Source organism: Schistocerca cancellata, chromosome 4 (genome assembly GCF_023864275.1).
Source record: "Schistocerca cancellata isolate TAMUIC-IGC-003103 chromosome 4, iqSchCanc2.1, whole genome shotgun sequence".
NCBI classification, from domain to species: Eukaryota; Metazoa; Arthropoda; class Insecta; order Orthoptera; family Acrididae; genus Schistocerca; species Schistocerca cancellata.
In genome coordinates this window covers 703,581,023-703,603,442 of record NC_064629.1, presented here as the reverse complement: position 1 = coordinate 703,603,442, position 22,420 = coordinate 703,581,023, and the positions used below count along the sequence as shown (strand labels likewise).

At 43.3% G+C, this 22,420-nt stretch overlaps 1 pseudogene; it reads left to right on the top strand.

The window, feature by feature from the left end:
* Positions 1–751: 751 nt before the first annotated feature.
* On the top strand, positions 752–868 carry LOC126185751 (5S ribosomal RNA; annotated as a pseudogene).
* The last annotated feature ends 21,552 nt before the right edge of the window (positions 869–22,420 follow it).

Here is a 22,420-nt window from a genome sequence, read left to right as displayed (position 1 = left end):
GGGTTCAACCGGAATTCTGACTGGAAATGTGAGTGGCAAGTCACGAAAACCCGGAACCACGAACTTATTGACAACCCAACTGTTAAAGTTCCAGGTTTTCATCAACCTAAGGAGGTGTTGGTATAGCTTATAGATGCACAAGTAAGGATTTTGCACTGACAATACGTGTGACTGTGGCGATATTGAAACAATAAATCACACCGTGAATGACTGCCCAAATAGACGTTTCACTAGTGGTATCAAGAGTTCACATGAAGTATCCGAGGAGGCGTACCACTGGATTGGAGCCTCCAAACATTCGTGTGTAGCCTGGCCCGTTGAATGTTTGTGTAGTGTTAATAGTTTCACATGTGTAGCTTTCGGAAAAATACGAGGGTTGGATAAAAAGTAGTGGCAATACTGCCGTAAAATGAAAGATGTGCGTCAAATGGCATGTGCGTTGTCTGTAGCTGATAGCAGAAGGTCAGTTGAAGCAGTGCAGTGAGCGACAATGGGTGTGTTTTAGTCAACTGCAGTGGGTACTGTCAGAAGCCGGTTCAAGCGCTCCGACAGACATCACCTTCACCCTGCCCTAAGAAGAAAGCGAGGGCATCTTCTGTCACTGCATCCCATCATCCTTCACGACAGTTCACAACGAACTCTATGCTCTGACAGGAGCTGCTGTGTACGTGGCGGTGGAAGATAGTCACCCGATATGAGTCCTTACGATTACGACCACTTCGCCAAAATGAGGCACCTCTTCCCGCACGTATGCATCGGCCTTGCCGCAGTGGATACACCGGTTCCCATGAGATCACCGAAGTTAAGCGCTGTCGGGCGTGGTCGGCACTTGGATGGGTGACCATCCAGGCGCCATGCGCTGTTGCCATTTTCCGGGGTGCACTTAGCCTCGTGATGCCAATTGAGGAGCTACTCGACCGCAAGCGGCTTCGGTCAAGAATACCATCATAACGACCGGGAGAGCGGTGTGCTGACCCCACGCCCCTCCTATCCGCATCCTCCACTGAGGATGACACCGCTGTCGGATGGTCCCGGTAGGCTACTCGTGGCCTGAAGACGGAGTGCTTTTCTTCCTGGCACGTGCTGTAGCATCATTCGTGACGTAGGGCGGTACTTGCGAGACATCGACAGAGATGGACTTCCATCTGTGTGGGGGAAGATGATGCAGGACTAATTGAGGGCATGTAATATGGTGAATGTCTGTCATTAAAGTCTGGTATGAATTACAACAGTGTTGCCTCTGCTTTTTATCCGACCCATGTATGTGTAACAATTTTGTTGTTGTAAATGATGCGTACGATAAAAACAATAAGTCTATTAGATTCAAAATTCTTTATCTCACATATTCTGCAGGCACCTATTCTGAACACACAGTTTATTTACAACTTTGTTTACGCCGAAATATTGATTACATGTCTTTTTATAGCTACTTTTCTTCTCGCCAAGAAGATCTGCAACCACACCTAGAGGCAGTGTTATCTCACATCCTTATCCAAAACGGTATCCTTTGTGAATTACATGAAAATAATAAAATAACAATTAATACAAAATTTATCCAAAAAGTGACTCATTCCGTAACAACAGACTGATTCTTTGAATGGCAAAAGACAGAGCAGTACTAAAGGTGCGCGTTTAGTCTCGTACCCTCACGAACAAAGAAAGATTAGGATTTAATGTCCCGTCGACGATGATGTCATCAGAGGCAGAGTACAAGCTCCGATTGCGGAAGGAAGGGGAATGAAACCGGCGTGCTGTTTCAAGAGAACCCTCCGGGCATTTGCCTTAGCGATTTAGGAAAATCGAGGAAAATCTGTCTGGATGGTCGCCCACAGATTTGAACCACCGACGTCCCGAATACATGCACTCAATTACCACTGAATTCTGACCATACCAGTAACGTGTCAGCTCTGTCGTGTGATATTTGCGACGTGTCTTCACAGAACTCCATTGCACTTAGAGACGGGACTACTTAGTCAATAGAATATGAGTGTGGGTGGGAGATATTTATGAAACTCTGGAAGGTTGCTAGACTGATCTGCATTTACATCTACATCTCCAGTCATACCTCACAAGCCATTGTCAAGTGCGTGGCACAGTGTACTTCGTACCACTGCTACTCTTTAACTTTCCTGTTCCAGTTGCAAATTAAGCAGGGGTAAATTGAACAACTATGTTCCTCTGCACGAGCCCAGAAATACCCAGTTTTTTTTCTTACAATGATCCTTGTACAAGGTGAAAGCTAAAGTCAACAGAAACGTTCTACAGTCTGCTTTCGGAAATGTTGATTCTCTAAGCGTCCTGAAAGCGTTTCGCAAGAAGATCGCCTCTTCCCCCCAAAGATTCCACCAAGCAGGATGACACAACGGTAAAACAATGGAACAGTATTCCTCACGGCGGAGGCCACATCCCCGTCCGATCATCCCGATAACGATTTATTTCCCCGTCATTACTGTACCCGAATTTGTGCTTCTTATCTAATGCCCTCATCTTCGTCGAGACGTTAAACCCTAAACTTTCTTCCCTTTTTATTTGCAAGTGTTTCCATCTAAGTATACAGAGAATTATCATTGTACGCTGGTACTGATCGAGAAGTCATATTACAAATGTAGTTACATGTCTTTGAATTGTTTCAATATCTGCCTTGAATGCGAACTCTTGCAGATTCCAAACGCTTGAAAAATACTCAAAAATAGGTCACACATGCGTTGCGTCTGCAGTTTCCTATATAGGTGCGCTACAATTTCTTAGAGCTATCGCAATAAACTATAGTCAGTCATTCACCTTCCCTGCAACTGAACTTACGCGCTCCTTTCGTTTCAGGTCCTTTCGCAACGTTGTTCCTAGAAGTTTAATCCACGTGTGGTGTCATCGCCAGACACCACACTTGCTAGGTGGTAGCCTCTAAATCGGCCGCGGTCCGTTAGTATACGTCGGACCCGCGTGTCGCCACTATCAGTGATTGCAGACCGAGCGCCGCCACACGGCAGGTCTAGAGAGACTTTCTAGCACTCGCCCAGTTGTACAGCCGACTTTGCTAGCGATGGTTCACTGACAAATTACGCTCTAATTTGCCGAGACGATAGTTAGCATAGCCTTCAGCTACGTCATTTGCTACGACCTAGCAAGGCGCCATTACCAGTTACTATTGATGCTGTAAAACATGTACCGTCAAGAGCGATGTTCACCAATTATGGATTAAAGTTAAGTATTCCAGCAGCTACGTACGTTTTTTGCTAGTCTCATTTCCTTGACCTGTTCCAGACCTCACGCCAGCCTGCGTGAGCTAAAACGCGTGCCTTTCGGCTTCCTCTCATAGTGGGTTGGCTCTCTTGCCAATCCACAACATCACGTGACTGAGTTAAGCAGCACATCACTAACATTGAATCTGAACATTACACGAATTTTTCTCGCACCTATCCACGATAATTTACATTAATCCACATGTAAGCAAATTGCTATGCATCACGCCCAACAAAACTTCCATTTCAGTTATCCTCAATCTCCCTACAGTCACTAAACGACGATACTTTCCCATACAAAACAGCGTCAATAGCAAAAAATATTACATTGCTGACCAACCTATCTGTTATATCACATCTACCGATTTCCGTCCCATTCAGATAACTCCTTCGTTGTACGTCGTTTTATTTTTCTTTTCTTCTTCTTACAGCGTATATGTTTTGTGAAACACAAGGAAGGGGATTAAACTTTACCGTCGACAAGATCATAAGAAACGGAGCTGAAGCTCTGATGTGCAAGGATGGCATCAGCAAAGGAACCACTTAGCATTCGAATTACGGCAATCAGAGGAAACCTAAATTAGGACTGAGAGTTGAATGCTACTCTTTCTGAATGCGACTTTAGCACTACAGCACCTCACTCGCTGATGAGCAATTAGGAAGCTTGACATTTCGATGAAGCTTATATCTACATCATGCTCCGCAAGTCACCTAACGGTATATGGTGGAGGGTACTTCTGGTACTCCTAACTGATCTCCCATTCCCTGTTACACGCGCGATTGGCGCGTAGGAAGACTCGTTGTCGATAAACCCTTGTATTAGCTGTAATTCCTCGAGTTTTCTTGTCGTGGTCATTTCGCGAGATGTATGTCGGAGGAAGTAATATTTTGTTAGACTCTTTCCGGGAAGTGCTCTCTCGACATTTTCAACAGCAAACCACTCCGTGACGCAGAACGCCTGTCTTGTGATGTGTACCTCTGGAGCTTGTTGAGCATAAGGCTCTCGCGCCGACTAAGCGATCCCGTGATGAAACATGCCGTTCTTCGTTGAAACTACTCTATATATTCTATCAGTTCTACCTGATGAAGATCCCAGACCGATGAACAATACTCAAGAACTGTCTAACATGAGCCTTGTAAACCACTTCCTTCGTGGATGAGTTACATTCCCTAAAGGTTTTGGTAAGAATCTCACTCTGGCATCTGCTTTTCCTTCTGTTTGTGTTACCTGGTTATTCCACTTAATGTCACTTTGGATAGTCACTCCTAGCTATTTCACTGTAGATACTGTTTCCAGCATCTTTTTTTATCATTAATGTAGTTGCACAGTAGTGGATTTCTTTTTTTTATGCATGCGCAATATGTTACATTCACTTACGTTCGGGATCAACTGCCAGAGCCTGCACTACGCATCAGTCCCCTATAGGTCAATCTGCAAATCTATACCGTATTCTGGCGTTGCAACTGTCTTTTTCACAACCGCATCATCTGCGAACAGTCTTAAAGCACTTCCGACTGTTTGTACAGGATCAAATGTTCAAATGTGTGTGAATTCCTAAGGGACCAAAGTGCTTAGGTCATCGGTCTCTAGACTTACACACTATATAAACTAGGTTATGCTAATAACAACACATACACCCATACCCGTGGGAGGACTCGAACCTCCGGCGGGAATTGCACAGGATCATTTATACACATTATGGACAGTAACGGTCCTATTACACTTCCTTGGAGTACTCCAGAAATTAGCTTTACTTCTTTCAATTTTGTTCCGTTATGAGTCACGTTTTGAGTTCTATCTGCAATGAAGTCGCAAATCTCGTCCGATACTCGGTAAGTTCGTATTTTTTCACTAAAGGGCAACGCGCGATTGTGTCAAATGCTTTCCTGAAGACAAGGAACACGGCGTCAATCTGACCGCAGTTGTCTACAGCGCTATGTATCTCATGCAGGAACAGAACCATCTGAGTTTCGCAACATCTCTGTTTGCGGAATCCATGTTGATTTTTATAGAGGAGATTTTCGCTCTCCAAAAACGTCATAAATCTTGTGCATAAAACATGTTCCATAATTCTACAAGACAGACGTCAATGATTTATTGCTATACTTATGTGCATCTGTCCTACTACCCTTCTTGAAAACGGGAGTGAATTGTGCTTTTTCCAGTCGCTAGGTACCACTGATTGCTCCAGAGATCTCCGCTAAACTGGTGCTAAAAGGGGAACAAATTCTTTCGCAAAACCTTTGCAGAATCTTGCGCGTATCTCATCTGGTCCTGGTGATTTTCCACTTCTTAGCGATTGTAGTTACTTTTCTGTTTTGTTATCGGTTATCTCAGAATCTGCCATTTCGACGTTCATACGGTATTTGAAAGGAGAGAATGTACTACGTTCATCCGCGGTGAAAATATTTCGGACTACAGAATTCAGTTTTTCGGGCCTCTCTTTTATCTTCCATTTCGGTGCCAGTATGATAACTGAGTGACTGAAAAGAGGATTTCGAACCGATCACTGATTTTACAGTTTTTAGTCAGATCGGTTGACAAAATTTTACTTTCAAAGGCATTGAACGCTTCTCTCATTGTTCCCCTTACCCTCATTTTCGATTCGTTCAGCTGTTGTTTGTGCGCTAGATTTTGATTTCTCTTGACCACGTAACGAAGCTCCCTTTCATATGGATGGTAACGTAATCTGGATGACATTAGAGCCCGAGAGCTCTTAAAGAGAGAGAGAGAGAGAGAGAGAGAGAGAGAGAAAGAGAGAGAGAGAGAGAGAGAGAAGATGGGGAGGGAGGGGGGATGGGAGGGTGAGAGAGAGTGAGGGAGAGAGAGAAACTTTCTCCTGTGAAACCTGTGTCACCTATTCCAGCGTTCATGAACTGCCACAACCATCCTCAACGGCGTATCTAGTAAACAACAAGTACATATTTATGGTTGCAGCAGGGATGAAGATATATTGATGTGATAAATCGTGCCTGTTCCTACGGTTGGTGTAATTTTTCGTCTTCAAGATGTAGATGGTCCATATTGTAGGGAAGCTTTAAGAAATAAGCACATCAATAGAAGTTTCGCATCACCTCGGTTCCGAGAGTTCCGGAACCTGTACAGAAAATTGGGATAGAGATCAACATAAACATCATTTCTGCCCTTTTTAGTGCTCATTAAAACCACACATTGCATATTTTACCATTATACAGCGACACCTTCAGAGGTGGTGGTCCAGATTGCTGTACCTCTAATACTCAGTAGCACGTCCTCTTGCAGTGATGCATGCCTGTATTCGTCATGGCATACTATCCACAAGTTCATCAAGGCACTGTTGGACCAGATTGTCCCAATCCTCAACGGCGATTCGGCGTAGAACCCTCAAAGTAGTTGGTGGGTCACGTCGTCCATAAACAGCCCTTTTAAATCTATCCCAGGCATGGCCGATAAGGTTCATGTCTGGAGAACATGCTAGCCACTCTAGTCGAGCGATGTCGTTATCCTGAAGGAAGTCATTCGCAAGATGTGCACGATGAGGGCGCGAATTGTTGTCCATGGAGACGAATGCCTCGCCAGTACGCTGCCGATATGCCTCCACTATCGGTCGGAGGATGGTATTCACGTATCGTACAGGTGTTTCGGTGCCTTCCATGACCACCAGCAGCGTACGTTGGCCTCACGTAATGCCACCCCAAAACAGCAGGGAACCTCCACCTTGCTGCACTCATTGGACAGTGTGTCTAAGGCGTTCAGTCTGACCGGGTTGCCTCCAAACACGTGTCCGACGATTGTCTGGTTGAAGGTATATGCGACACTCATCGTTGAAGATAACGTGATGCCAATCCTGAGCGGTCCATTCGGCATGTTTTTGGCAAATGTATACCGCGCTGTATTGTGCCGTGGTTGTATAGATGGATCTCGCCATGGACGTAGGGAGTAAAGCTGCGCAACATACAGCCTATTGCGCACAGTTTGAGTCGTAACACGACGTCCTGTGGCTGCACAAAAAGCGTTATTCAAAATGTTGGCGTTACTGTCAGGGTTCCTCCGAGACATAATACGTAGGTAGCGGTCATCCACTGCAGTAGTAGCCTTTGGGCGGCCTGAAAGAGGCATGTCATCGACAGTTGCCGTCTCTCTGTATCTCCTCCATGTCCGAACAATATATCTTTGGTTCACTCCGAGACGCCAGGACACTTCGCTTGTTGAGAGCCCTTCCTCGCACAAAGTAACAATCGAACCGCAGTACTGACCGTCTAGGCGTGGTTGAACTACAGACAACATGAGCCGTGTACCTCCGTCCTGGTGGAATGACTGGAAGTGATCGGATTTCGGACCCCCTCAGTCTAATAGGCTCTGCTCATGCATGGTTGTTTACGTCTTTGGGCGGGTTTAGTGACATCTGTGAACAGTCAAAGGAACTGTGTCTGTGATACAATAGCTGGCCGGAGTGGCCGTGCGGTTCTATGTGCTACAGTCTGGAGCCGAGCGACCGCTACGGTCGCAGGTTCGAATCCTGCCTCGGGCATGGATGTGTGTGATGTCCTTAGGTTAGTTAGGTTTAATTAGTTCTAGGTTCTAGGCGACTGATGACCTCAGAAGTTAAGTCGCATAGTGCTCAGAGCCATTTGAACCATTTTTGTGATACAATATCCACAGTCAACGACTGTCTTCAGGAGTTCTGGGAACTGGGGTGATGCAAAACTTTGTTTGATGTGTTTATTAACAAAGTAGAAACTGAGATCTGTGGTGTCTGCAGAGTAGTGCCTGGCTGATTCCCTGCATCACAATGCCCTATAAGGTTGGATGCAATCGATAATTTGAGATTTTTTCTAGTATATGATGGTACCTTTTTATACAACGAATTAGGTAAGCTTTAATAAAAAAATGTGTGGGAATGAGTCTTCGAACAATTTGTAAGCTTTCATAGTGTAGAGTGGAAACGAAAGTCACAAAATTTCCGTCTTCCTCGGCCTCGTTTTTTTATATTAAATTTGGTCCTCTATATGACCTTCATTTCTACATCCATACCGAAGGCCACATTGAACTCTAAACCATAAGAAGAATACCAAGAACCGACTATCACAAAGCCATGTTCGATGGCTGCCCCGCAGAATGTCAGAACTCATGGGATCACACAGTTCAAATATATTGTAATGGCGCTGGAAAGTTTTAATTTGTGGTACATTTCAAGTGGAAAAATAGAGAACAAGCATCACTCTGTAACGCGTTTCTATCTAGCGGCGAGTCTCTGTACTAATATCTGAAATATGAATGTAAATAGTACATTTTAAATTAATCGATGTGTTTAGCAACCGTTATTTTATGAAATGTGTCAAACAGAAAACAGTTTACTTTGGTCAGCTTGAGATGTGTTGCTGCCTCACTACTACCGTATTGTACGGTTGCGAGGGAGAATCTTGCAGTGCGTTTGTAGCTGATCAGACTTGGCTCAGAGTGAAACGAATTCCTCTCGACAGCGGAATAAGAGCGATCCCTCGAGGCACTATGGAAAACACGGGGAACAACGGAAGTGCGCTTGCAGTTGTGGAGCTTACTTTAATATTTCAAACGCCATGCCGCCACAGGAGAAGTTGGAAGACTAATACAAAATCTCAGTCTATCACTTTGTGTGTTTACTTTTTCTTCTCACTTATTATTCGCGAATTGTGTTTTTTCTGAGAGTGCCTTCAACGTGAACCACTGTATCACTTTTTCACTCTGTATTTGTTTATCGTATGACGACGGTTTCCTCTAACTTAACATAACGCCTAAGAACTCGCTGTCCCCTACAAACATGTTACATATAGTTGTCAAACCTGGGTTCCAGGTAGTTATACTAACCCGCCCTTCATCCACAAGAAAACGAGATCCTTATAAACAGATAATAAGTTGTCAAATTACAGTGGGAAATACTTGGTATTAAAAAAAGTATACAGGGTGTTAAACAAAGTATTCCATATTTTGACAGGCGATAGTATGGACTAAAACAAGAGATAAATGTACAGCAAACATTGGCACTCAAATGGATACTTTAAGATCTATGAGCACGTGTTCAGCCGCGCGGGATTAGCGGAGCGGTCTAAGGCGCTGCAGTCATGGACTGTGCAGCTGGTCCCGGCGGAGGTTCGAGTCCTCCCTCGGGCTTGGGTGTCTGTGTTTGTCCTTAGGATAATTTAGGTTAAGTAGTGTGTAAGCTTAGGGACTGATGACCTTAGCAGTTAAATCCCATAAGATTTCACACACATTTGGACATTTTTTGAGCACGTGTTCATCTTCCCTACTGGCAAATATATCTTGCTACTTCAAGCTCTTTGCTATGAAGAAGAACCTATAGAATTCAGCAAGTAAATGGGTAAACGAATGAGAACATTTTTCTGTAACTGTGAAACAGCAGAGCTTCAAATGTAATCTGCTTGATTTTACGTACGTCCTGCACTTGTAAGACACCGCCAAAGGGCGTACTCAGTATTGTGTCCATTCATAGTAAGGTATTCTTCTGTCCGACGCACTCTCTGGAAAATTCCAGGTTCGTCACGGATGCGCTGGCAGCCATTGATGACACGTACCTCTAGAGTTTGTAGACCACTCACGAGATGTGCCTACATCAAAGGTTCTAAGTGTCTCCTCAATCAATTAAAGTTTCGCACGGAACCTCCGTCACTAATCAACTGTCTATTAAATATGTGTGTGAGGCGTTTTCGGGCAGTTAGGAGAAAATGGGCTGGTGTTCCACCATGTATGCACCACATCACTAGTCTCTGCTGGAATGGTACCTCCACCAGCAGAACAGGCAAGTCGTTTAATAGGTTGATAGGAACTGTAGGCACCTAGCACCAGTGAGCTGTTTGGTAGTATGTAAGCTCCCATTAGTCTGTCTCCAATAATTCCAGTCCATATACACAAAAAAAAAAAACAACGCACCACGAAGGAATTATCCGAGTGGGACGGAAATCGGTAGACTCGATGTATTTGTACAGAAAATAATATTACAAATTCAGAAAGATTTGATGATTTATTCAAGAGATAGGGCTTCAAACATTTAGCAAGTCAATAACGCGTTGGTCCATTTCTGGCTCTCATGAAAGCAGCTTGGCACTGATTGAAAGAGTTGTAGGATATCCTCCTGAGAGATATCGCGCCAAATTCTGTCCAATTGGCGCGTTAGATTGTCAAACTCCCAAGCAAGTACAATATGTTTCAAACGTTCTCAGTCTGGGAGAGATACGGCGACCTTGCTGCTCAAGATAAGGTTTGGCAAGCATGAAGACAAGGAGCAGAAACTCTCGCCGTGTGCGGCCGAGCATTATCTTGCTGAAATGGTTCAAATGGCTCTGAGCACTATGGGACTTAACTGCTGTGGTCATCACTCCCCTAGAACTTAGAACTCCTTAAACCTAACTAACCTAAGGACATCATACACATCCGTGCCCGAGGCAGGATTCGAACCTGCGACCGTAGCGGTCGCGCGGTTCCAGACTGTAGTGCCTAGAACCGCTCGTCCATTCCGGCCGGCTTGCTGAAATGTAAGCATCGGATGTCTTGCTATGAAGGCCAACAAAACGGGGAGTAGAATATCACCACGTAACGCCGTGCTGTAAGGGTGACGCGGATGACAACCAAAGGGATTCTCCTATGAAAAGAAGTGGCACTCAGACCATCGCTCCTGTTGGCGGGCAACAGTCAGGTTGGTACCCAACCACTGTCCAGGGCGTCTCCAGACACATCCTCGCTGGTCATCGGCGCTCAGTTTGAAGACACACCGGACATTGGTGGAATACCAACCTGACTGTAATCCACCATATGGCCCAACGACCAGGTGGATGGTGTGGGGTGCCATTTCTGTTCATAGCAGGTTCCCTTTAGTTGTCATCCACGGCCACTTACAGCACAGTGACACGTAGACTATATTGTACATCACATTTTGCTGCCCTTCATGGCAGGCCATACTAGATGGACATTTTAGCAAGGTAATGCCTACCTTCCCACGGCGAAAGTTTCTACTGCTTGTCTTTGTGCTTGCCAAATCTTACCTTGGCCAGTAAGGTCATCGATTCTCTCCCCAACTGAGAACGTCTGGAGTATTATGGGAAAGGTCCTCCAACCAGCTCGGGCTTTTGACGATGTAACGCACCAGTTGGACAGAATCTGGCGATGTTCTTATCTAGAACTGTGAATATAGTTTACAATAACAACTTTACCTATCTTTACTGCATGCTGAACCCATGGAGACAAATATATCCTTATTTGTCTACAGCATTCTGTAGGTCTTTCGTAACAGCACAGATCTTCAACAGAAGGAAGGAAGAAATGTGTTTCAAAGTAACGACGATGAGCAATTGCTCTTAGCTCTTAACGTGTGCAGTTTTAAGCCCATGATTACTAAATGTTTTTGTTTTGTTTTGGTCCACGCTACCACTTCTCAAAATATGCATAATTTATCTTTAACATCCTGGATATTGGACAAAGTAAACAAAACGTAACGAAAATACATAACGAATAGATACACTCAAGACTACCTCTTTCTTGGCAGTTGTGATGAACCAAAATATTTTTAATTGGTTTGTCACGGCTTCCCTGTTCGCCTGCCCTTATTACGTATTTATGATTTAGATTAGATTCTTTGTGTTTATTGTGTTGTATGGTTGTGTTATACTAACGTTTGTTTACAAGATCTTTAATGAGTAATATGGGCGGCCGTAGCAGGATGATGTTGCTTTCTCTTTGCTAAGTAGCCTGGGAGGCCCCAAAGAGCAACGAATATGAAGCAGCTGTCTGTATAAGCAGCAACCGGCGGATTCGATCAGAGATGCTCTTATTATTACGAAAAAAGCAAACACTGGTCTTTTTTCTTTCAATGGTTCACTAATGGGCTCTCCATTAACTTAATGGAGTGGCTGTTCGCGCATTTCCTCCGCTGTATCTGGATTATTGTCTGTGGGCAGCATCTTATATTTACCTGGTTAAAAGAAGACCGATGCTACCCGCAAGTCGGAAGTAAATAGTAGCAGGCAATGAGTCAAATATTCTGTGTGAGCATAATTGATGTTCGTGAGATCGATTTTACTGGTTTCATGATGTTGTCCACTGCGGTTAAAAATGAGTGGATAATTTTGAGAGTCCAACTATAGATAAAATTGACTTTGGGTTAATTTTATTCAAGATCTTGAATGGACAGTTTTGGGGATCCAGCTATAGATAATATGGAGGTTGGGTTAGTTTTATTCAGAATCTGGCATTTGAATGTGGAACGCTGGTTATTGTGAGTGGATGAAACAGTATTGAATTTGTCGTTAAGTTTTATGGTGTCGGAGCATAGACCGATACATAATTTTGATTATTAGAAGGAGACAACTGTTATGAGCACTTCTAGGTAACTGAGTGCGTCCGGTATGATTTGGCTTATTGTTGCTGCTAATAGACACACTGACTACTAGCTGGGGTCTCAGTGCCATTGGTGGTATTTTATGCAATATCCTTTCCTTATTTGGCGGATTTTAGAGTGGTAGTTCAGGTGAATTCCAAGCTATTTTCTAAGAGTAAAGCGACTGAAGGCATTCTTGAAAGAATTTATGATTACTGCCCAGTAGTCATTTTGAGGACCTTTATTCAACTTTATGAGGAGTGTTCTTCCTTCAGAAGTAACTGTGGAATTCCGCCTGAAGAGGGAAAATAATTTTTGCTGTTGTAATTAACTTTAGTGTGAAAGTGGCAGTGGCATCATATTTTTGTTTAGAATAGGCGAGGCATATGAGTAGGTTTGGGGATTATAAGATTTTTGACACTTTCATAAAAGTATAGATCCTGTAAGCATCAATACAGAACTAAAAAGAAAAAAAGCGAAAAAAGGAGAGAAAAGTGAAAGCCAAAAGAAAATCTGGGTTCCATTTTATTTCTTTAGACGTATGAGACAGGCGAAATTCCCTCAGACTTCAAGAAAAATATAGTAATTCCAATCCCAAGGAAAGCAGGTCTTGACAGATGTGAAAATTACCGAACTATTAATTTAATAAGTCACAGCTGCCAAATACTAACGCGAATTCTTTACAGACGAATGGAAAAACTGGTAGAAGCTGACCTCGGGGAAGATCAGTTTGGATTCCGTAGAAATGTTGGAACGGGAGGCAATACTGACCCTACGACTTATCTTAGAAGAAAGATTAAGGAAAGGCAAACCTACGTTTCTAGCATTTGTAGACTTAGAGAAAGCTTTTGACAATGTTGACTGGAATACTCTCTTTCAAATTTTGAAGGTGGTAGGGGTAAAATACAGGGAGCGAAAGGCTATTTACAATTTGTGCAGAAACCAGATGGCAGTTATAAGAGTCGAGGGACATGATAGGGAAGCAGTGGTTGGGAAGGGAGTGACACAGGGTTGTAGCCTCACCCCGATGCTATTCAATCTGTATATTGAGCAAGCAGTAAAGGAAACAAAAGAAAAGTTCGGAGTAGGTATTAAAATCCATGGAGAAGAAATAAAAAAAAATGGCTCTGAGCACTATGGGACTCAACTTCTGAGGTCATTAGTCCCCTAGAACTTAGAACTAGTTAAACCTAACTAACCTAAGGACATCACAAACATCCATGCCCGAGGCAGGATTCGAACCTGCGACCGTAGCGGTCTTGCGGTTCCAGACTGCAGCGCCTTTAACCGCACGGCCACTTCGGCCGGCGAAGAAATAAAAACTTTGAGGTTTGCAGATGACATTGTAATTTTGTCAGAGACAGCAAAGGACTTGGAAGAGTAGTTGAACGGAATGGACAGTGTCTTGAAAGGAGGGTATAAGATGAACATCAACAAAAACAAAACGAGGATAATGGAATGTAGTCGAATTAAATCGGGTGATGCTGAGGGAATTAGATTACGAAATGAGACACTTAAAGTAGTAAAGGAGTTTTGATATTTGGGGAGCAAAATAACTGATGATGGTCGAAGTAGAGAGGATATAAAATGTAGACTGGCAATGGCAAGGAAAGCGTTTCTGAAGAAGAGAAATTTGTTAACATCGAGTATTGATTTAAGTGTCAAGAAGTCGTTTCTGAAAGTATTTGTATGGAGTATAGCCATGTATGGAAGTGAAACATGGACGATAAATTGTTTAGACAAGAAGAGAATAGAAGCTTTCGAAATGTGGTGCTACAGAAGAATGCTGAAGATTAGATGGGTAGATCACATAACTAATGAGGAGGTATTGAATAGAATTGGGGAGAACAGGAGTTTGTGGCACAACTTGACTAGAAGAAGGGTCGGTTGGTAGGACATGTTCTGAGGCATCAAAGGATCACCAATTTGGTATTGGAGGGCAGCGTGGAGGGCAAAAATCGTAGAGGGAGACCAAGAGATGAATACACTAAGCAGATTCAGAAGGATGTAGGCTGCAGTAGGTACTGGGAGATGAAGAAGCTTGCACAGGATAGGGTAGCATGGAGAGCTGCATCAAACCAGTCTCAGGACTGAAGATCACGACAACAACAACATTTCTACATTAAAAGAGGATTACCGATTTTATGATGAAGTCATCGTAAAAGTGCTCATAATCCTAAATGTAATACTTGAAGAACTATTTCGAGAAGGATAGGATCTGTTGCTCAGTTATGAAAGAGCCAGCTTCTGATAGAAAATTGATACAGAGTGAAGTGATCTTGAAAATACCGTTATTGCTCTGAGAGAAAATAGTACTGACAATTCACAAATTGCAAAATATCTTGGATTTTAAAAGAGAAAGTGTTAATAGGCTTATGTCACCTCAGAACATAGTGACAGATTAGTGAACTTTCGCAATATATGTCAATCGTCTGTTGAGAGATAGGTACCTCTGGTGTTTTCACGAGTTTGACGAATAATAAAAGACAATCAAGTTATGTTCCACCGCAATTGAAGTATCAGGAACACTGAACGGTAAACTTGAAACTTATATTAAAGAAAATACTTACTTACTATCTCAACGTAGTTGCCGGACTGGACTCTATTTCAACAATGAGTTTATTGCTTTGTAGAGATATTCCAATAGACTCTTACGCCATTGTACGTAATTAGATTTACACTGGCGGAAGTTGGAGAAATAACGCCCGGCAAAAGCAAAAGATAAAGAAATTACAACTTATTTTAATCTTATTTTAGGATAGGAATTAATAAAATGTAGCTCACTAATCAATTTCAGATTTTGTCTTGAATTCAAACCAGACACTGACTTGAAGAATATCGAGCTCTAACAGATCAGTCAGAGGTTGATATACTGATGTAGACAGTTGCGAAGAGAGGTACTGTCTGTTTGTGCTAGGTAAATAATCCTTTTAAGACGTAGAACGGGAAATATGTATACAGAACTAGTTAAAGGCAGCAACTTTGGTGTACTGACAAGCATATCTAGTGCGTAATAATCTGGTTGCGTTTTCAGTTTCTTAATACAATCATAATCTCAGCACACAGCACACATTCCGCTGCTGTGTGAAAATCTCATTCTGGAAACATCCCCCAGGCTGTGGCTAAGTCGTGACTCCGCAATATCCTTTCTTTCAGGAGTGCTAGTTCTGCAAGGTTCGCAGGAGAGCATCTGCAAAGTTTGGAAAGCAGGAGACGAGGTACTGGCAGAAGTAAAGCTCTGAGGACGGGGCGCGAGTCATGCTTGGGTAGCTCAGATGTTAGGGCACTTGCTCGCGAAAGGCAAAGGTCTCGAGTTCGAGTATCGGTCCGGCACACTGTTTTAATCTGCAAGGAAGTTTCATATCTGTCATTGTTGATCATTGTGTGGTACCGGTCATTTGATGGATTGTAACAACACAGATCTTCTGGCGTATGCTTCAGTCACTGGGATAGTTTTATTAAGGAAGATATTAAAATTAAACTAGCAAGTGACGTAAATAAAGACTGATCATTTTGATTAAATTCTGCCAGCTGTTATGTTATCTCCCTAGCCAAGCAACACAGATACAGAGTTTTCCCTAATTACTCGGTCGTCGTTATTTAATGTTTCATTGTCGGTAACATATGGCATTGGTCATGTTTGGTTGTGTGATGGTGCTAGTTGTTTATGGTGTTTATCTTTTTGCATATGCCATCTTTTGGTCGTGGTTGGCGTAGTCCCTTTCGCCGACGGATTAGTTTGATTTTGACAGTGATCTCTCGTTTCGGTTTTGCCTTGAACATGAAGGTGTGGTCACTTTTCGAAATAACGACGGTTGTAGAGGACGTTTGCATCTCTATTCCCGCAAGTTATTTGGTTGTAGGCAATCTTTGAGTTAATCTTTTGTCATAAGGTATACTTCTAGAGGTAAACACTGATAATTTAAGAGTGGTACTTGTATCACATGTTTCCTTTCAATGGTTTCAGGCTGTTACACATTTAATTATCAAAAAAGCCTCATTCTGAGGCTGTCTGTACATGTGATGTCCAAAAATCATTACTAAAAAAAGCTGTAAAAGCAGTTCACAGTGACAACCGTGAAGCATATTTAACAAAACTGCAACAGTGCTGTGGTCATTGATGCCTTAGGTTTTTGATATCATTGTTACCCTTTGTTAATGTAACCTCTTTCTTATGCTGTCATTCAATAGATCGCAATGTGGCTGCACAATTGAAAATTATTGAATTTGGAAGACGAAACTTTCGGTCTGAAACACGTACAAGTTCTAATAAATTGATACTGTGGACAGTTGAAGGTATTTTTATTTATTTATTTTTTTTACTAACACAAACTGTGATTTTAAAACGTCTAATGTGACAGATTTCTTCGACCTCTGATTGTCTTCTTTAAACATATAAAATGATGAATTATTGACAGTTACTAATATCGAGGGTATGCAGCAAGACTACGCGGACATTATTGTGGACCACCTGCATCTCTTCATGCTTGATGTTTTCCCAGAAGGCGATGGATCTTCGAGCAGTTTAACTGTCTGTATCACAAGGCCAGAAATGTGCTCAGTGGTTGGAGGAGCATGATAATCAATTCGTGTTCATGTCTTGCCCAGGAAATTCGCCTCATATAAACCGAGTGGAACACGTTTGGGATGCTGTCGGGGACCAAAAACCAGCAGCCCATGATGAAATTTTCACTTTGCAGCGGCGTGTGCGTTGATAGGAAACTTTCTGGCAGATTAAAACTGTGTGCCGGACCGAGACTCAAACTCGGGAACGTTGCCTTTCGCGGGAAAGTGCTCTACCATCTGAGCTACCCAAGCACAACTTTAATTCCGCCAGTGCCTTGTCTCCTACCTTCCAAACTTCACAGATGCTCTCCCGAGTTCGAGTCTCGGTCCGGCACACAGCTTTAATCTGCCAGAAAGTCTCAGCAGCCCATTGTTTACGGCAACTGCGTGATCTGTGCGTAGACATCTGGAGTCACATACCTCCGGAAACTTACCAAGGACTTATCGAATCCATCCCAAACAGAATCGCTGCAGTATTGCGGTTCAAAGTGGACCAACAGGCTGTTAAACACGTGGTTATAATTTTTTGACTCATCGGTGCTTGGTGTGCGCCCTCCCTTTCAGTTATTTCTCCTTTCTAGAAACCTTTTCCTACCCTCAGATATTTAATGCTATGGGCCCCCTTTACTTCTTTACCTATGAAACCTCTTCCGTGATATAAGCACCTACGTATGTTTAATAATTATGTTTTCTTCAGCAACCATCGGTCATCGTTCTGACAGGAACCCACCGCCTCAATTCAGTCCTGCCACTGCGTCATCCGCTATTTCACCATATTAAGTCACTGTTTCATTCTTTTCGTTATTCCTATCTGCAGAAAAATTCTTAATATTTTCTATTTGCGAGGCAAATGTTTCACCATGCATCACATATGCTGTTATCACTACAACTGAGCCGGCCGGTGTGGCCGAGCGGTTCTAGGCGCTTCAGTCTGGAACCGCGCAACCGCTAGGTCGCAGGTTCGAATCCTGCCTCGGGCGTCGATGTGTGTGATGTCCTTAGGTTGGTTAGGTTTAAGTAGTCGTACGTTCTAGGGGACTGATGACCTCAGCTGTTAAGTCCCATAGTGCTCAGAGCCACTTGAGCCACTACAACTGAAGGCAAGGGGGGAGGCACCCTTTAAGAAGAAAAACAAAACATTATCGGCTGGAAGAACGATTTACTAACCTCATGCTCCTACACTGCTGACGTCCAATGACGCTTTTGATGGAGAAAATAAAGCATTCGGTCGGCTTCGCGGGTTCCGACCAGGCACAACCGATTTTCATCTGTTTTCAGAACTTAAAGAACATCTTCGATGATTTCACTTTGATAGTGATGAAGCAGTCCAAGGGTGACTGTGATAAGAAATAAATACAGACATAGACATGATGAATAAAGAAATGAAAGTACATAGTTCCAGAGAACTGTTCAAACCTTAAACATCTATGATGCATACATGCAGACTGAAGCGACGAATGAAAATCTGTAGCATGGAAGGATTGGAAAAAAAAAAAAAAATGTGTGTGAAATCTTATGGGACTTAACTACTAAGGTCATCAGTCTCTAAGCTTACACACTACTTAACCTAAATTATCCTAAGGACAAACACACACACCCATGCCCGAGGGAGAACTCGAACCTCCGCCGGGACCAGCCGGACAGTCCACGACTGCAGCGCCCAAGACTGCCGGCTAATCCCGCGCGGCGAAGGATTCGAAGCAGGGTCTCCTGTTCATTAGACAGATGTGCCAACCGCTACGCTACCCTTGCACAGTGGCTTTGTAAAACTTCACGGACTACCCTAACATGCCTCCCTACTCAATACAAATTCCCATTCGCGCCTCAGCCCATTTGGTACTTCGTTCGATGCTGAGTTGCTATTCCAATATAGTTGGAGAGCCTCTACAATACTGTTCGAGTTTACGGGGAATACAAAGTGGGATAAAAAATGAATGGCAATTTGAATTGAGGAAGGAAGTGTGGTAGAATAGCCCGTGTGGTTTTCCGGAGCCACTGTGCCACGATGGCGTAGTGGTTAGTGCATCAGCTTAGTGAGAAAGAGATGCAGGTTCGAATCCAGACGCTGGTACAAATTTTCAAAAAAAATGTTCAAATGTGTGTGAAATCTTATGGGACTTAACTGCTAAGGTCATAAGTCCCTAAGCTTACACACTACTTAACCTAAATTATCCTAAGGACAAACACAGACAGTCATGCCCGAGGGAGGACTCGAACCTCCGCCAGAACCAACCGCACAGTCCATGACTGCAGCGCTCAGACCGCTCGGCTAATCCCGCGCGGCACAAATTTTCATTCGAAGCTTCAGTCTGCATTACACATCATGAAGAATAAAGATGTTGAATGTTCGTTTTATTTAAAAAGTGCTAAAAATTTTCACATAAAAATTTGCTAGCTTTACTTTAGAGCTTGCCCTTGTAATTAAGTAGCACACCGCCATCATATAAACTACAATTCTGAGCCCTCTAACGGCAGAGGGCTGCAGATATGAAGACGAATAAATATGTAGAATGGCAAGAACGTTTGTTTCATTTTAAAAGCTTTAAGAATTGCCTAAAAAAATTCGGGGGCATTACTTTTCAGCACGCCCTCGTAAAAACAGTTTCTAAGAAGTGGTTTCGGTGTACAGCGCCAAAAGTAAACTGATTTCAAGTTCGGAATCGGAGGCTAGTTGTTTATTAACGAGGAAGACTCGAAGTGTTTCTCCGCAATAAATAAATTCAAGCGTCGTGAGCGCGCGACTCTGCTAAGTTCAGCCTCTGGGGCTTAATCAGCCTGTGAATCCGTTGCGGACAAGTGCGGAGCCCCCATTTAATAATGGCCCTCGGCCGTGTGACGCGGCTTTGTTGCCGAGCCGCGTGTGTCGGCCACATCGCTATTGGTGGCGGCTGAAAGCGTTAAACCCGGCGAGCCCGGTGCCTATGTATAATGTAGAGCGGGCGACGCGCCGCTTTGCGCATCACGGATTGATGAGGTCGGGACTCCGTAGGTATCGACCCGTGATCTGCCGGCCGGCGGCGCGGCTCCACATCAAACGGGCTGCGGTCGCCTTATCAGGCCTTGCGGCTTGGCTGCTCTGCCGCCGAATTTCCTGCAAAATTTTCATGCCCAACTTCCCGTGCTGCCAACTATGCGTGGTCGCATGAACTTGAAGTACTTGTGTAACAGTCGAGAAGCAGCATTCATTCTGAAGATACAAAAACTACTTAAACGTCTCCTCGGTAGGTCCAGCTCCGTTTTCAAAATTAGTGTTAATCTACGTTTCTCGCTTCGCATTTAAAGCTCCGCGAATTCGTCATATCGAACCACGCCATGAAAAGTGGCACAAGTCGAAAAACGGCATCTTTAGTTTACGTTACTGAAAAATACATGTGAAGTACCCCAACGTCCACGAAAAATATTGTAGAATTTACTGGCGACAATACTTACTTGAAATTTAATGAAAGCTTACAATATTTCAATATAAGTTCCATAGAATTAATTCTTCAATTCGAGTTTTTTCAAGTGCTGCATTTTAGAATTGTGCCACTGTTCTTCCTGGGGTGCGATATTTTAAACTTGAAACGCGTACAACAGTAATGTAGCTGTTACACTAACTTTCCTAGATAACAGGACGCAGCATGTCATTCTCAATGGAGAGAAGTCTTCCGAAGAAAGAGTGATTTCAGGTGTGCCGCAGGGGAGTGTCATAGGACCGTTGCTATTCAAAATATACATAAATGACCTGGTGGATGACATCGGAAGTTCACTGAGGCTTTTTGCAGATGATGCTGTGGTGTATCGAGAGGTTGTAACAATGGAAAATTGTACTGAAATGCAGGAGGATCTGCAGCGAATTGACGCATGGTGTAGGGAATGGCAATTGAATCTCAATGTAGACAAGTGTAATGTGCTGCGAATACACGAAAAGATAGATCCTTTATCATTTAGATACAAAATAGCAGGTCAGCAACTGGAAGCAGTTAATACCATAAATTATCTGGGAGTACGCATTAGGAGTGATTTAAAATGGAATGATCATATAATGTTGATCGTCGGTAAAGCAGATGCCAGACTGAGATTCATTGGAAGAATCCTAAGGAAATGCAATCCGAAAACAAAGGAAGTAGGTTACAGTACGCTTGTTCGCCCACTGCTTGAATACTGCTCAGCAGTGTGGGATCCGTACCAGATAGGATTGATAGAAGATATAGAGAAGATCCAATGGAGAGCAGCGCGCTTCGTTACAGGATCATTTAGTAATCGCGAAAGCGTTACGGAGATGATAGATAAACTCCAGTGGAAGACTCTATAGGAGAGACGCTCAGTAGCTCGGTACGGGCTTTTGTCAAAGTTTCGAGAACATACCTTCACCGAAGAGTCAAGCAGTATATTTCTCCCTCCTACGTATATCTCGCGAAGAGACCATGAGGATAAAATCAGAGAGATTAGAGCCCACACAGAGGCATACCGACAATCCTTCTTTCCACGAACAATACGAGACTGGAACAGAAGGGAGAACCGATAGAGGTACTCAAGGTACCCTCCGCCACACACCGTCTGGTGGCTTGCGGAGTATGGATGTAGATGTAGATGTAGATTTTATCGATATTTGACATAGAAAGAAGTGGCAGCAAGCCGGACACTGAGAGAAGTCTTTCACTTCCGGGTGGCCCTTCACTGTTGGCGTCCCGCTACTGATTTACGATTTTGACAGACTTTTCTGTTTGAAGATACTGCAGTTTCAGACCAGGAAAGTTCGTGCACGTAGAGGACAAATCCGGACAGACATACACACCACGTGCGCATGAAAATACCACAGCACATTTTGTTCGTTCCTGGTATTTACCATGGAACTTCAAGTTGTCACGTCTATAAAATATCTACGAGTATGCGTACGAAGTGATTTGAAATGGAACTACTACATAAAACTAATCGCAAATAAGACGGATGGCAGACAGAAATTCTTTGCAAAAACCCTCAGAAGGTAGCTTACAAAACCCTCGCTTCACTAATAATTGAATATTTCTTGTCATTCTGGGATCCGTACCACATAGGAATGATAGAAGAAATAGATAAAATCTAAACAAGAGCAGCGTGTTTCGTTACGGGTTCATTTAGTAACTGGAAAAGCGTGACGGAATGCTTAGCCAGTTCCATTGTCAGACTCTGCAAGAGAGACGTCCGCATAACGCTGTACCTTACTGGTAACATTCCGAGACCGTGCGTTCCTAGATGTCAACCAATATATTGCTTGCTCGTAAGTCGGAACTCAAAATTTCGAGCTCA